We start from the raw sequence: 16,564 nt of genomic DNA, 5'->3' as shown, positions 1-16,564 counted from the left end.
TGTCAGCTGGGAAGGGTCTGGCATGGTCATCTGAGGGTGTCAGAGGGACCAAGATTAGTGTTGAAGCAGGGTCAGGAGCCCAGAGAAATCCCAACTGAGGAGCCATGTGTGCCAGTGAGCAGACTGAAGGAAGCACAGAGACTTGGAGCCACACTGGCTTCTTGCTGCTTACCCCATCCCAGGGCACGGACATGATGTCAGAAACTCCTCCTGATCCACTTTCTTGGTCTTGCTCCCAGACAAGCTCCAAATCTGAGTTCTTTTGATATATTTCTATCACAGTCTGGTTTCCATCTTCAGACCCTCTCTTTGGTCTTCTCCCAGGAAAAGATTAATCTGAAGAGATCTGTGGGCATTGTGTAGAGTCTCCACCTCTATGTAACCCAACCAATTAGTAAAGGCTTAACCTTCTGTGTCCTTTCTAGCCTTCAGGTTCTATAATTCTAAGACTTAAGGTCAGGCCAGCTCAAGAAGCCCTTGAACCCAGACTAAGGAATTCAGGGACAATTCTGTAAACAAATGTTTTGTTGTTTGTTTTTTTTTTTCCCTAACATAAGCCAGTAAGTAGAAATAGAACTAACTGGCAGAGGCCAAAGGAAGACAGAGTGCCATCCACTGTGAAAAAGAACCCGTAACAAGCAAAGTCATTGTGAGTGAAAAGTGAGGCTTGGCTTGAGAGGTAGACAGTGCTGGCACTGAGAGTGATGGCCTCCACTTGTTCTGGAGAAATGGCTTGAACATGGATAGGGTCTAGGTAAGGATGTAAGCTCCAAGGTCACTTCTCCTCAAGATTTTTGAATTTCATAAAAACCAGTAAAGAGAAAGATGATAGTCCAGCAAATAGGGAAATCTTATATCTCACACTATAATAAGCCTCATTGGGTATGACAGGTCTCTTTTTCCTCTTTTAAAGATAGGCTCAGAGAAATGCATGGCTCCAAGGCAGGATGGCATACATGTTTAATCTTTTCTTCTATCTAATTGATTAGTTGTTATTACCTAGAACGTTGTGTTGGGAAGGATTCTGAGGTTATATTCAGATTCAAAAAGAGTGTCTGTGATTGATTAGTGATGTCTGTCACCGTTGCAGGAGTAGAGAATATAGATGACTTACCACTTATTTGCCATTCCTGCTATGGGTCATTAGATAAAAGGAACAGCCAAACTGGGAGAGGTCAGGGCCACTCTGGCTCTCTGAGAGGTGCATCATTGATGTAGCCTGGATCACAGGTGAGGGTTGTGGAATTCATGAACCGTTACCAGCATCATTAGAAGTATGTCGCCACCACCTCAATCCCTGACATAGCCCTCCCTTGCTTTTGTGATATTATTGTTTTCCTAAATGAGTAGACTATTAGAAGGCACTGTCACTGTTCAAGACCAAATAGTTTGCAACATATAGACAGCAATATTTTGCATTGAAGCCTTGAGATTTATACCAAATAGTTGCTTTAATCAGCTTTTGCATTGCTGTGACCCAAATACCTGACAAGAACAATTTAGAGGAGGAAAAGTTTATTTTTTTTCTCATGGTATCAGAAGTTTCAGTCCATAGACAGCTGATTTCAAAGCTCTGGGCCCAGGACGAGGCAGAACATCATGGGGGAAGGGTACAGCAAAGGGAAGCTGTTCCCCTCATGGTAGCCAGGAAGGGGGAGAGAGAGAGAGAGAGAGAGAGAGAGAGTGTGTGTGTGTGTGTGTGTGTGTGTAGGGGCCACAGGGCAGATGAACCCCTCCAGGGCATGTCCCCAGGCCCCACCTGCCTACTATTACTATTCAGTCGATTCAAGCTAGGGTGGACTGATTGGGTTACAGCTCTCATAATCTAATCATTTTCTCTGAATATTACTGCATTAACAGGAACTTTTTGAGGAGATCTCATATTCAAACCATAACAGTAGATAATTTTAGGGAGGAGGAGAAAATTTTTATAGCTAAGAAAACTATTTTTCATTCCATGGGCTTCTTCTTCCATTTTATAAGAATACTTGGTCAATCTTCAGCTAAATAAAAACGACAGGGCTACTTATGGGGAGTAGTGAACTCCCTGTCGTAGGAAGGGTACAAGTGAGCTCAATGCCCATTTAGCAAGCATAGGATTCAGGCACTGAGAGAATTTTTACTAAGTGACCATTAATTTCCTTTCCAACATTGACAGTCTTTGAGTCTTTAATGATTTTGTGAATCTTACTTTTCATTCAGCAAGCCATACCTGCTTTGAGCCGGGCACTATGCTAAGTGCTGGGATTCAAGGTAAGGTTGATAGCTTAAAAGAGGAGATAGTCATGTTAGCAGGTAAATCAAGAATGACTGATGGACACAGCAGTTCAGAGGCTGTGGGAGCAACAATCCCCATCTGGGAAAGGTGATGATGTTTGTATGGAATCTTAAAGTAGGAGTTTTCAGAAGTAGGCATGCAGGAGGGTATTTTAAATCAAGAGAACATGCAGAGACTTAAAATAGGACCATGCCGCAGAAAGGGTTCTTGAAGCGCTTCAGGACTGGGGTACCCCTTGGAGCTAATATACAAATGTTTTGTCAGATTTATGAAGATCACCTTGAAGTCCAGCTGAGCACCTTATTGGATGGGCAGTTGGGGAGTCATTGAAGGGTCATAAGCACAGTAGGGCATAGCCAGATTTTTATTTTACAAAGATAAGTGTAGAGGAATGAAGGGGCAGAAGGCAGAGCTCTTAGTCAGAAATAGCCAATGGCTTCAGCAAAGACAGTGACAGTGTAGGTATAGAGAGGAGGGGGTAGACAGATCTAAGGTCACTTTAGGAGAATTTGTGTCCTAAGTTAGAAGTAGTTTGTTCATTATATCCTTCTGATAAAGTTGTATCTATGTAGAAATCTTAAGACAGGACTCGAGTGATCACACCCAGGGATTAGGTCAAAGAGGCAAGCCTGGGCAGGGTGCAGTGGTGCATGTCTGTAATTCCAGCAACTTGGGAGGCTGAGGCAGGAGGATCATGAGTTCAAAATCACCTCAGCAACTTAGTGAGGCCCTAAGCAACTCAGAGAGACCCTGTCTTTAAATAAAGTATAAAAGTAGGGCTGGGGATGTGGCTCAGTGGTTAAGTGCCCCTGGGTTCAATCCCCAGTACCAAAAAGGAAAAAAAAAAAAAGAATCAAGCCTGGAGACACAGCAAGGACTTGGGGAAGCACCTGGCCCCAGTACCTAACAGCCCTGGATTCCTTTCCCCGTTCTACCACCAGGCAGCTGCTCTGCCCCCCTCCACACCCCTCCTCTGGGGACCTCACTGCTCTGCCTGAGTTCTGATCTCCTCATCTGGAAAACATGTATGACCACAAATGTAGGAGGATGCATGAGAGGCCGCAGTGAGTTTCTGTAGGTGAATGCATTACAGGTGTGGGGCCAACCACCCTTCCTCCAAGAGTGGGGTGGTGGCAGCCTGCATGCCGGTTCCCTCCAGCTGCTGGGCCAAAGAACCAGCGTCTTGTTGCTTGGCTATAATTACAGGCTGTGATGACTAACTTATAAGGAACTATCAATTATTAAAAATCAAATTAATTGTCTCAGCCAAGCACAAATATCCTTAACAAAGACTCTTTTCCAGCAGACCAACTGATCTAATCAACAGGCAAAAGCACAGATATTTAATTAGATTTTTGATGAAAAATTGTGTTTAATTTCAAGCATAATCAATTATTAATTACTGTAATGAGTGAATCTGACTGGGTTTACTAATTAACTCATTTAAAAATTATGAATAACCTTTTCATTTGTAATTATTTTATACATCCTATCAAGTTCTAGATAAGAATCGCATCACACCCCCAGAACAGGGGGAGTCAGAAACAGAGAGTCCAAAAGAATTTTTCTTTTGCTGGTATCTGCCCAGGGCTGCCATATCTGGATGGTAATCCTGTCAGATCCATTTGACGTTCAGATTCTTTATTGGAAGTTTCTTGAGAAATGAGCAGCCAGTGACCTTTCAATTGCAGAGCTATTTACTGGTATTTTCATGGGAAAAATAGAGAAATCAGAGTGAGCACTTCCCACCCACAAAGGCAGCAGGAGGAGGGTCTTGCCATCTCTTCCCTTCCTACCCTGAGGTACTTGGCTTACCTGGCCTGGGGTGGGATCTGGGGAGGACCCTCTGGCAGTTGTAGGATCTCTTCAGGTAGAAAATGTACATTTTTGCTCCAAAGGACACCTGCCCTCTTGTTAAGCGAGGCAGCCATTGAGGATGAGTTTCCTCCTTTCATTTGCTGCTTCTCCCTGTTCCAGTTTTCTGGCCCTTGTTGGTCTCCACTTAAGTGCCCTTGCTTTTCCTTTCCTGAAGAGATCTGTTCGCAGAACAACATGGCGGAGAGTGATAAGTGGAGAAGACAAGTTTTAGGTCAACATGTGAAACTTGTGCAGCCATTGTAATAATGCTTTATTTTACAGAACATTATTGTTTTAAAAACATTTTCCAGGGGATAAGGATGTGTTGTAGAGTAGTAAGAATAATCTTGGTCCCTTGTTATCATTTGACTTTGTGTGCTATTCACCTTCCTCTTTCTGTTCTAAGGAGAACAGCTTATGCTGTCTCACTGAAATCTCCTAACAACCTCACAATTTACAGATGAGGACCCTGAGACCCAGTAAACTAAAGTAACTTACCAATGTCACTTGGTAAATGTTAGGAATGTGACCTCCCCAACCTGAATGCCCTGGCTCTTGAACTGGTGCTTTTGAAATATACTTTCTCTTTTGAGCTCACAATCTTAACCCTTATGCTACAATCTACCTGTCTTAATATTTGGTTCTTTGAATTTTTACTGTGTGCCTAGCATTGGGCCACACCCATGACATATATCATCTCTCTGGACCCTCAGATGATTCTGTGAAATGAGTATTATTTTTTGTAGTTTCAAGACCAGATGATAAAGAATCAAAAGATTTCACATCATGTCCTGGCTCTATCCCCTGCCCACTGTGTAAACTCGGGCAACATTTCTTAACTTCTCTGAACATCACTTTCCACTTTTCAGATGGTTCTTATAACGCGGGCGACTGGGATGATGTCCCATCTTACAGACGGGGAAACCAGAGTAGCATCCTGGTTGAGAGTCTAGATTCTATAATTAGCAGCCTGCTTTCACATCTCAGCTCCATTATTTTTCAGGCTTTGAGATATTAGGTTGAGTTTATGTGATATTTCCAACCTTATTTTATCCTTCTGTAAAATAAGGTTGGAAACATCACATAAACTTATTTTATCCTTCTGTAAAATAAGGATAATAATAGTGATTGTTGTGAGATAATTTATATAAAGTACCTAGCCCACGGCCTGGCACAGACTTAACACCTGTGAAAGTTAGATATTATTATCAGCAGCAATGATATTAGTATTATTGTATCACATATCAGAGCATGAGGAGCTTCTGAATGAGAATTTGGATCAGGACTGTCTTGCATCTGGGAACTTCCCAGACTGAGTTAGTCACAAGAGCAGGTGACAGAGCAACCAGGGGACCTGTCAGGAACCATCTGTAGAGATGTCTGGCTGTTCCAGGGGAGGAGATGCAAGGGTTGGCACCTACAAAGTACCTCACATCGTTTCTTCTACTAGCACAAAAGTTCAATTTGCCTCATTGACAGTAGTTGCCTCTATCCAGATGAAACTGACAGCTTCCCTCCTGTTCCAAAGACTACAAGAGGTGAACACTGAGTGCCATGGAAAAACCTTGAATTAATATTTTGAGGACTCTTCAAGCACCTGTCTGGTCACATAGGCCTTTGGAATAGGAGCCAAAAAAGACTTGCTAATAATATAAAAACCAGGAGTGGATTACTTAAGGAGTGGATTACAGAGGCCCCAGGATCCTCTGAGATGCTGGTTCTTCCATCAACAGACCTAGGCCAGTCTGTGAGATAGGGGTGTCACTCCCTGTGATTTCTCCAAACCATGGTACTCTCACTGGGAGAGAAGATAGGACTTAGAGTTGGATAGACTGGGTGGAAATCCTAGCCCTACCCTCTCCAGAAATAACCTTTTGAGCCTTGGTTTCTTCAAAGTAGGAAGAATAATAAAACCACCTTCATAAGGCTGTTGTACAGGTTATATAACATGATGTTGAAAATCACGGAGTGGGTGTAATAAAGGAGTTGTCCCTTGCTGATGGCCTTGGAAGATTATCATTACTGTTTCTTATAACTAGACCTCGGTTATTTCAACCTGAAATGTGATAGGAGTAGATTATTCCATCTGGGTCTTCCCAGTCTAGAGTTCCCTGCCTGTGGGAAATTGTACCAGAACATGGTGGAGTCAAAAAGTGGGCTGCAGCAGTGTCTATGTACCTCCACTGTAACATGCTCAGAAGCAATGAGGAATCCTTTTTTAAGTTAAATCACATCTTTTACCTTTACCAGAAATTGATTATGGATTGTAAAACATAAAATAAAATCAGAATGCTTGCTTCAAGTGGTGATTGTGTAAGCTATAAGTGAGAATGTTGCTAAACTTAATTGCTGTTCTTCAAAAGGCAGCTACTGGAGAGCTTTGCTTGGTGGAATATTATTGCAATTCTTCATCTGGTAGAACCTGGGTCATCCAGTTCTTGAGGCTATCTGGGAAATGTCTAAAGAGGGAAAACTTGGGCATGAACTATGATTTGCAGAGAATTGTGCAGGGTCTCCCAAGGTCTCTGCCATTTCCCTCTGCATAGGGAATATCAGCATGGCAGCAATCCAGTTAGAAGGGTATTAGACTTCCCATCCTCTTAGGGGGGCTATCACTTACTCCCCCATCTCCTAACATCTTGCTCTCTGCTGCATGCTCTTGCCCTTGACAAAGCTGCATACAAGGTAGCCATCCTCGATATGGCTTGGTTAAATAGAAGGCCTTGCATGATGGCTAAGTTCACCAAGGGTAGACTAGGCAGAACAACAGTATGGGCAGAAGCATGGTGGGAGAAGTGTCCATTTTATGTCCCGAGGCTTGGGTAGAGTTGAAATGGATATGAGATGAATAGAAAAAGAATTAGGAATAGAAGCTAGAGTGGCTATGAACAACACACAACACTCACTCACTCATCCCCATCCGGTTCAGCTCATGCAATGTCAGGATCTCAGATGTCATTTGCTTCATAAGCAAAGGCCTGTTGCACTTTGGGCCTGGGTGCTATTAGTGAGCAATAAAGCTCATTTTCTCTCCTTTCTCATCGACTTCACATCAGGCCTTTTGGACAGAAGCCATAGATTTAGCTTTATAGCCCAAAGAATAGGAAACGGAGATGATTGAACTTGGTCTTTTAGGAGGAAGAAAAAGTGATAAAGATACAAGAGCCTGCATTAACATTTTCTCCAAGATTGATTCCTTCACACTGCTCTGTAGGAATTGCTAATAGCAAGATTATATATAGGTTGTGCTCTTTATAACAGACCCCAGACAAATATCTCCCAATGTCCCAAAAGGAGCCATGCAGGGGAAGTCAGACTTACTCTGGGGGCTTCAGAGGGCAAAGCCAGGCTGGAAGGGTAAATATAGTAGAGGGCCAAAGCAGATTCTGGGGGAGCAAGCTTCTCTGTCTAGAGAACTTCCCATGTGAAGAGGCCTATCTTGGGGAGCCCATGTCTGGAGTGAGAGGTGGGGGTAAGTGCCTAGACTCTATAGACCTGTGGTCTCATCTGTTCGTCCCTCTTCTGCTAGTTGGGCAAGAACTTATCCTCCTTAAGCTCTAGGATCTTCATCTGTAAGATAGGAATAAAAATGAACAAACAAAGGGCTGTATGAAATTATGAGTCATTTGACATGTTTCAGCTCAGCATGAAAGAAAATTTTCCAGTTTGCAGAGATGCCCTGTGATAGAACAGTTTCAAAGTGATCTTCTTGGCAATGAAATTACTAGGCAGGAGGTTGTTAGATTTGCTTGTTTATTTATGTGTTTGATTGTTCATTTGTTTTTAATGTGAGAAGAATGTAATAGCAAGACTAATGACAAGGGTGAAGGCTTTGTGTTAAGGAGCAGCACAACCCCGGGCTACTGATACCAGGGTACTATTGCTACCCCGGGCAGCCTTCTACCAGGACCTGGGGAGGCTACCACCAGACAGTGTTGTTCCTACAAGGTAGGAGCAGTAGAGGAAAGGTAATGATGGAGTCAGAGATAGTTATCTTCTACCCTCTCATCTCCTCCCATTGGTAGAACCCAACCAGTAGCTGGAACCCAGGGGAACCCACCCATCCAGGGCATGTAGATAAGCTCGCAAGGCCCAGAGCAGGGCTGAGAAGGACGGAGAGGGTGTCTAAGAGTAGATGGTCGACGTCAGCTCCCCAGGTTTTAGAATTCCTTCTTCTACATTGTGCAGGGCTCTGCCTGTACCCCAGGGCCTAACACTAGGGAGGGCCTAACACATGGCCCCTCACCTCCACAGCACTCAGTCACCAGGCCCAGACCTCTTGCTTTTTAAATCAGATTTATTGAGATATGATGTTCAGATAGAAAATAAGACATTAAGTGTGAAGTTCTATAAATTCTGACAAAGAGATTGAGCTGTGTGACCAGCACCACAATCAAAATGCAGAGCATTTCCATTACTCCAGAAAGTTCTTTCTGCCCTCTGTGGTCAGTTCCCACTCCTCATTCTGAGCCTCTGGAAATCACTTACCCTTTCCCTGACTGGGTAGTTTCTGACTACTGTTTTTGAGAAGTGAAGTCAAAGAAGTGATTTATTTACTGGATTCAGAATCAGGAATTGCCTAAAATTATGTCTAAACTCTTAAGATAAATTTAAGTATTGTTCAGGAATTTTTAAGATATAATTTAGAATTCAAGACATTAGAGCAAGTGGTGGATGCGTTCTAGGATTTTCTCTGTGTCCTATGTGACCTCCTACGGGATGGTGACCGTAGCCCCAGTGCAGTGGTGTGAATGCATAGCTGGGTGTCCCTCTGCCCTTCATGGGCCACTTCTTCATGCAGGCATTTCTAAGCTCCTCCTTGTCAGACTGAGCAGCTCCATGACACTTACCATCATATCCCTCCCATTCCCATCCTTCACTATTTCAGATAGTGCTAATGTGAGCCTCTTTGCGCTGTGGCTGTCTTCTTCTTTTGGAAGGAGCGTCCCCCAAAGTGAGATCCCTGGGCCATGCATTGTAAATGGTTCAAAGCTCTTGTTACCACCAGAGTGTCTTCATAGGACTGAATTCCAAACCCAGCCAGGTATCCAATACCCCCACAATCTTGCCTGATCTTGGGTTGACCAATTTAGTGGATGGAAAATGATAGGTACAAGTGGCTCGGGGACCTAAAGAGGATAAAGGATCTTCAATTTGAAAGGAGACACCTGCTCTCTGTCACCCCCTTCTCCCAATCAGTTCAGTTCTCCTCCCCACCTGGTTTCTTCTTTCTTCCTCCCTGTCTTCCTTCTTCCCTTCCTTCCTTCCTTCCATCTGTACTGGGGATTGGATCCAGGGCCTCATACAGGCTAGGCAAGCACTCTACCACTGAGCTACATCCCTAGCCCTTTTTAAATTGTACTTTGAGACAGCGCCTCACTAAGTTGCCCAGGCTGACCTTGAACTTGCAATCCTTTTGCCTCAGTCTCCTCAGTTTTTATTCAAGAGCTTCACACAAATTTCACTTATTCAGAGAGGCTCCTTTGAGACACACACACACACACACACACACACACACACACACACACACACGACCAGGAACCATTTATATGCCCATATTTTGCTCACGGTGTCCCCATAATTACAACTAAATGGTGGTGGCATGATTGTTGAAAATCTATCTCCCTGTGAGATTGTAAGCTCCATGAGGGCAGAAACAACTGTCACACTGTGTCATAACTGCAGCTTCTTGTGCCCAGGTCTGGCATGATGTAGCATGTGTTTGGCACAAGTTTGTTGAAGGAGAAAAAGGAGAGGGGGAGGTTAGGACCAGAACTAACAGATGTTGCAGAACAGGGAGAGGAAGGAAGGGAAAGAGCAGAGAGCTCCAAGTTCTTGCATCAAGGATGGAAAGTCCAGAGCACACCAGAGTGAAAAAGGGCTCCTGGATCCAGGAGAGGGGCAACCAGGAAAGCAATCACCAAAGAGCTGCCAAAGTGTAGTCTGCAGGGAGCACAGGCTGGCTCTGGCCCTCACTTGTTCCTGAATACTGTTCAGTTCCCTGGCCTGTGCATATAGATAATAGGCTGTTGTGGGGACTAAACAACTGTCAGCCACCTAGTTCTTACTAGTAAGAGCCACCAGCAAATGCTGTTGGTCTTCTCCTACCCTTTGGCAAACAGGACACATTGAATTTGAAGCCCAACCAATTCCTGGGTTTGGAAATGTTATCTCAAGAAAGACTGTTCCCAAGTTATCAATACATTCCTTCATCCCCACCCCTTTTTATGTTTTGAGGTAGAACCTTGCTCTATTGCCCAGGCTGGTCTCAAATTTGTGATCCTCTTTCCTCAGCCTCCCAAGTAACTGGAATTATAGGTATTTGTCTTTGCGCCTGTTTTATTTTTATTTCTAATTACTGTGCAATAACATAATTTAATTGCACTTATATGGAGAGAGAGAGAGTGAGTAAGCAAGACAGGTTTTCTTGATGGCTGTTTTTGTTTTTTTTTCCTTTTGCTTTGTGAATAGCATTGGGGTTAGGGGTGGGGGAACCAGTACAATCACTTAGAGTGCCAAGACCTGGGAGAGGTGAGGAAGCAGAGGTCACTTCACTAGGGGAGAAAAGGAGGGACAGGATAGAGAAGGAAGCACACAAGGAGAGATAGTTGTAACAAACACAATGTTTTCCTCCCTTTAAAACAACAAAACCGTAACAAAACCATAACAAAACAGCGACATCCTTCTACAGATAACAGTACCATCTTATAGCAAAAGCACAGACTTGGAGCCAAGTAAGACTTGCATTCCAGCCCGGGTGCAGACAAGATTTTTAATTTCTCTGAGTCTTGGTTTCCTTGTTGATAAAATGTCAGTTCATAGCTAGGTGGTGTTTGGAAGCTTAAGTGAGAGAATGTCTGCAGCCCAGTGGGTGGCCCACGCTGGGTGTGGAGTCTATGCAGCTCTCACCCCTCCAGGCACCTGGAAATCCCCAGAGATCTTTAAACCCTCTTAAATGCAGCAGCCAAAGGCCATCCCTGGATGCAGGGATTTCAGGTAATCTGGGATTAAGTAGGGGGAGATGCTCCCCCTCCCCCTCTCAGGCTTAAAATGGTGGGAGCCTCCACAGAGCCTGTCCACAGCATTGTGTCCTGGGCTGCCTGGGACAAGCAAAGCCCCATAAGCTGCATCACTGCCTTGGAGTCATCCAGAGTTTCGTGGACAGCCAGATGTGTATGGAGCCCCTGGCAATGCCAAGCAGATGACAAACACGTGGTCCTGAACTTTAAACCTTAGCCCTGTGGGATCCTGAAGGAGAGAGCAATTCATTCTAACCAGGAAGATCAGATAAAGCTTCCGCGAGGCATGGAGCTTGTAAATCAAGTCAGATATTGAAACAGAAGATAGGAATGGCTTTCTGAAAGATGGAGCAGCCTACACAAAGGCAGAGGATGGCAGATAGAAATATTGGTAATTTCAGGCACCTGTGCCAGAAGAGTGAACAGTAAAATGTCCATTTGTTCGTTTCCTTCTCTCTCTGCCTCAGACTCCATTTTACTGAAGGCTTCTGAATATAGAACTGCAGAAATCCTAGTGAGCAGGTGGACCCTGGCTGCCCACCCCTTCAGGAGACAGGCTGTACTGGGCAAACGCATCACAAATCCCTTGCTTCTGTGTTAGCCTTTTCCATCCACTGATCCTTCCCAGCAGTCTCTGCATGTAAGAGAATTAGTCATTACATTGCCAGAGATGAAAACTGAGCTCTTTCCAGCTCAACAATGCATTCAGATGGAATGGCTGACCCTGTATAGACCAGGTGTGGCTCTACCCCTCAGAGCCTTCCTATCCCTGGGCCCTGTTCCTGAGACTCAGATCCAACACGAGGTTTTTGCCGTCCTATCTGGGCTTTCCTCTGCTCCTACTCAGAGAAGGCAGCTCACAGGAATTGAGAGCTTGCCTCATGCTACACTGTTCTGCGTGTTACATACATTTCTTCATTTAATCTTCTTATTAATATTATCCAATAAGTATGTGTCAAGTCCCAACCATGTGCAAGACACCAGGTTATTTTTACTTCCCTTTTAATAGATGAGAAACTGAAGCCCAAGAAAGTTAAGTCATTTGTCCAAAGCTTCAGCACAAGATGGTAGAACCTGCCAGCCTTGACCAGAGCCTGCCTTCATTCTGCAGCAGTCTGCTCTCTCCATAGCTGGGGAGCAAGAGGGCCTGAGCTGGTTCACGCCATCTGAACAGCTGAGAGGATAAGGAGAGAAACAGACTTATTTTCTTATGGAAGAAAAATTAAGGTCCATCTGTGCTGTGAGTGGGTATGGTTTACACCCAGAGTGCTTCAGGAGGCCTGGGTGATGCTGGAAGACCCATCCATACTGAGCACTAGCACCCTGTGGAATCTGGTGTCCTCCAGGCTTCATTTGGCATCAGTAGATTGTCACCAGTGTAACATTTCCCTTTGGAGAAAACCCTTCCTGCTGGTGTGTGGCAGGCAGATAGGTTTATCGTGCCCTTAAGCCCAGAGTTAGATTTTTTCACAGGCCCCAGTCATGGAGGAGAAAAAAATGCCAGGACCCTTAATTGTGGTGTGGGCTCATTTTATCATATTGTATCAAATTGGACCACTCTGTCCATCTCAAGACCTGTTCCTCTTGTCTGTGTCTCTGGGTCTGTGAGCACTCACACAATTCCACCCAGCTGTGCATGCAGAAAGGGTATTTGGATGGAGACAGAGTAGAAGGGGAAAAGAGCTGTAAGTGAAAGTTTGGGGATAAGTAGCATTTTTCTTTTCCTGAAAATTGAAGTCTTTTCTTTGACCCTGTTGTTAACTTTTTCTGTCATTATCAGATCTATTAAATACTAGGGTACATACACCTCATTGTATAGGTCTGAGACTGTTGATAGTCTACATAGGAAAAAAAATTTTTTTTGCAAGTGTCCATATATAAAATACAGCCTGAATTAAATTAATTCATTTAAGTGTTCATTCATTAACTATTAAGCAATGGAAATAATAATGTTTCATATTTTCAATGCATTTTATAATATATAAAGAACCTTCTTTAAATTTAATCTGTACAAGAATCTGGAAGATGGTTTTCAATTATTTCCATTTACACAGATGAAAAAACTGAGAGAGTGGTTAAGTAACTGACTTGCTGAGGCAAGTGGTATGGGCCAGAACTGGAGGCCTGGCTGTCTCTCCTACAGAACTCCACTGAATAGTAAGTCTGGCAGGGAAAACAGCAAGAGAGGGAGCATGAACAGAAATAGCATCCGGCCAGCACTTTTAGGATAGGTGGGAAATAATGGTAAGGGCCCAGGGCAGACAATACTTCTGGCTGGGAGTGATGGTGTGAGTCCTCGTGGAAGAGACCTGGAAGGATTGGCCATTAGCTTCTCTAAGAAATAGAGAAGCTAATGGCCATTCCAGGCAGAGGATACTAAGAGCAAAAGCATGGATCTGACCATGCAGATGTGTCAAGGGACAGAGAAATCCACTCAGAGTGAGACTCCTGAGTCAGGAGAGGTCATGTGGATCACCAGACACTGTGCTCAACGGTGTTGGAAATGCTCTTTTAAAATCATTTCTGCACTGAAGTGATGCTACCTCAAGTGTGTTCTCGGGGAAACTCTGCCAACGATATTTGAACAGGAAGACAGTTCCACGTCATGGTGAGACTGGCCATGTTTTTTCCATCTTGGTCATTTCACAGTTCTTTATCTCATCAGAAGGTCACATCATGGAGTGGCTAGCAGCAGACTCAGGTCAGTGTGGATCTGACTGGGATCTGATTTCGTCTCTACCTCGTACTAAATGGAAACCTCAGGCAGATCAGTGAACCTCTTTTGTCTCTGTTTCCTCCTTCTGCAAATGAGGGTAAGGATACCTACCTTACAGCCTTCCTGAGGATCCAGTGACACTGTGACTCAGTGCTTGGCACAGTATAGCTTCCAGCTAACGACAGTAGCTGTTGCTTATGTTATTTATCATCATTGTCATTATCATGATCATTGTCTTCATGATGCCTGGAATTCTGTGCAGCCTTAACCTTCATAACCCAAAGATTGAACCAAACACAGGGGCTGTGTAACTCAGCAGCAGGGGACTCACATCTACTGAGTGTCTTGTGCTGTGTAGACAAAGGTAGGGAGGCGAGAGAACGTGGCGTGATCCCAAAGAATAGGGGACAAGAGAGCTATAAAGGGTAAAGAAGAGACAGCAAGCACTCTGCTGTGAGATTTTAAAGTGCTCCTTCAAAATGCTTCTCATTATGGAGAAATATTATCCCAGGTTACTAATCCGCATGGCAGATTCCATGTTAAGCTGTCTTCCCTCATTCTCCTTACCAAAGTGAATGATCCAGAGGGAAAAGGTCTATCTTAATAATATATACACAAATTAAAACTCCATTTGAGGTACAATGAGGATGCCTCCTGATTGACTTTGACCATGGAAAAAAATCAGTTACATGGTCGGTGTGCCAAAGGAAATCAGGAAATGGAAATGTCACTGTAGGGCGGAGCTAGAGTATGTGTTCTAGTAACTATGGAAATGGAACATAGCAACAGGCATCTTTTCCTTCTGTGGGCTGTCAAGATTCACCAACCCCAAGTTTTTCTTCTGCCCCATTCGATCTTTAGTACAGGAAAAGGAAGGGATGCCACATCATAGAGGCTGATCTTGCCTCAGTTGAGACACCTTTATGCAGAGATGCCTTAGTTAACCATCTGATGAGTGTCCACACTTAGGTCCAAGTGACACAATGAAAGGAATCTAGCTATGCTGAGTGTCTGCCAGCATCCCTGCCTTGGGAAATGACAGGCACTCCCCAGATCTGGAGCTGTCATGTTGTGCTACCTAAAGGGCAGTTGGGACAAGCAGGCTGTCCTTGGATCTCTTCGATGCCTGAATCAATAATGAAGGCTTGAATATAAAGAGAAGCCTGTGGCCTTCCCTAGCATTAGCCACGTCCTCTCTGTGGGTCATTCCCTGAAAGTCTATTCCCTCGTCAATGATCTTATTAAAAAAAAAAACAACTCAGGAATGAATGTAAACCTGTGTTTCTTTGGCAATAGTGTGAGAGGATTTTAGGGTTCATAGTCACTGAGACCTGCTCTGGGATGGTAGTGCTGCTATGATTAGTGGTGCATTTGTAGATAATTCCAGGGCCCTGGTTTTCTAGAGATACAGAATTCAATTATTAATGTCTACTTTGTAGCTCTGTTTTGAGACCCCTAATCTATAAAATGGGGTTACTAAGAGCATCCATCTTAGAGAGCTAAATGACATAATGAAAGTGACTCCTTCAGCATTATATCATACACAGGCCAAAGTTTTCATAGGTGAGAACTGTTGTCTTGATACTGATCCTCAGGGCGTCTGTCTCCTCCCTTTCTTCTTCACTCCTCTGGACCAGATGCTGGAGGGTAGAAATGGAAGGAATAATCCTCATGACAGCCTCATGTGGCCTGTCCTGTGGGTTGTTCCCCTTATCTTAGGCCATGAGATGGCTCCCTCCATCTGGGAAACAGTGCCTGATGTAAGGACAACCAACAAGGAGGATTCCTCCTCTTACAGGATTTTCTGCTGTTACAAAAGGACAGAGTCATTTCATGGCAAGAGCTCAGAACTAGGGGTCTAAAGATATGGGCTCTGCTCAGTCCCAGGTCCTGTCACATGCACTGACCAATCTGGGTGGTCTCCATCCTGAAGGCTGATGCTGCCCCCAGACAAGTTGCTTACATGGTTTTGGTTGTAGCAACCAGGATATGACAAAATGGGGCTCCATACTTTGTCCTCAAGAGGAAAGTCCCTTACAACTGTCTCAAAAGAGCAAATCTGCCCATGGTATCAGCCACAGTTTTTCCTTACTTTCCTTTTTTTTTTTTTTTTTTTTTAATTTGTTTTGGAACCATTCAGATCTGGTTCCAGTGCAGCTTGAATCACTTCCTATCTGTGTGTCTCTGACCAAGTCTCAGAACCTCTCTGAACTTCCAGTTTTCTTACTTGTTATACCAGTTTCTCAAGGTTTACCTAAGGATTGAATGAGATAGTGCACATAAGTCCTCATGTCTAATGTCACATGCACATGGCACGTGCCCAAAGTTAGGTCTTCTTCCTTCTGCCTAGCATCCTTCTCTTCCACCTCTCTAGTCTGAGACAGTGGTAGAACTTCCTTTTTAATGTAAACAGTGCTTTTGGAAACTAGAGGATAAAATTTATCCAGAACCCTACACAATAGGTAATTCAAAACTTGTTGTGATTTTCATGTATCTTTTTTTTAATTTATTTTTATTTTTTATTTTTCAGTTTTCGGTGGACACAACATATTTATTTTATTTTTATGTGGTGCTGAGGATCGAAACCAGTGCCCCGTGCATGCCATGCGAGCGTGTTACCACTTGAGCCACATCCACAGCCCTCATGTATCTTTTTACAAGTTTTTTTGTTTTGTTTTGTTTTTCATATATGTA

The 16,564-nt window shown here is 43.8% G+C and overlaps 1 protein-coding gene across 13 annotated transcripts in view; it reads left to right on the top strand.

Moving 5' to 3' along the window:
* Nucleotides 1-16,564, top strand: part of Tenm4 (teneurin transmembrane protein 4) — a 753,505-nt gene that overhangs the window by 545,983 nt on the left and 190,958 nt on the right. The gene's annotated exons all lie outside the window — the stretch shown is intronic.

The sequence above is a fragment of the Marmota flaviventris genome, chromosome 9 (genome assembly GCF_047511675.1).
Source record: "Marmota flaviventris isolate mMarFla1 chromosome 9, mMarFla1.hap1, whole genome shotgun sequence".
Lineage (NCBI taxonomy): Eukaryota > Metazoa > Chordata > Mammalia > Rodentia > Sciuridae > Marmota > Marmota flaviventris.
Note: the sequence above shows the minus strand (reverse complement) of the source record. Positions and strands in the feature narration are given on the sequence as shown.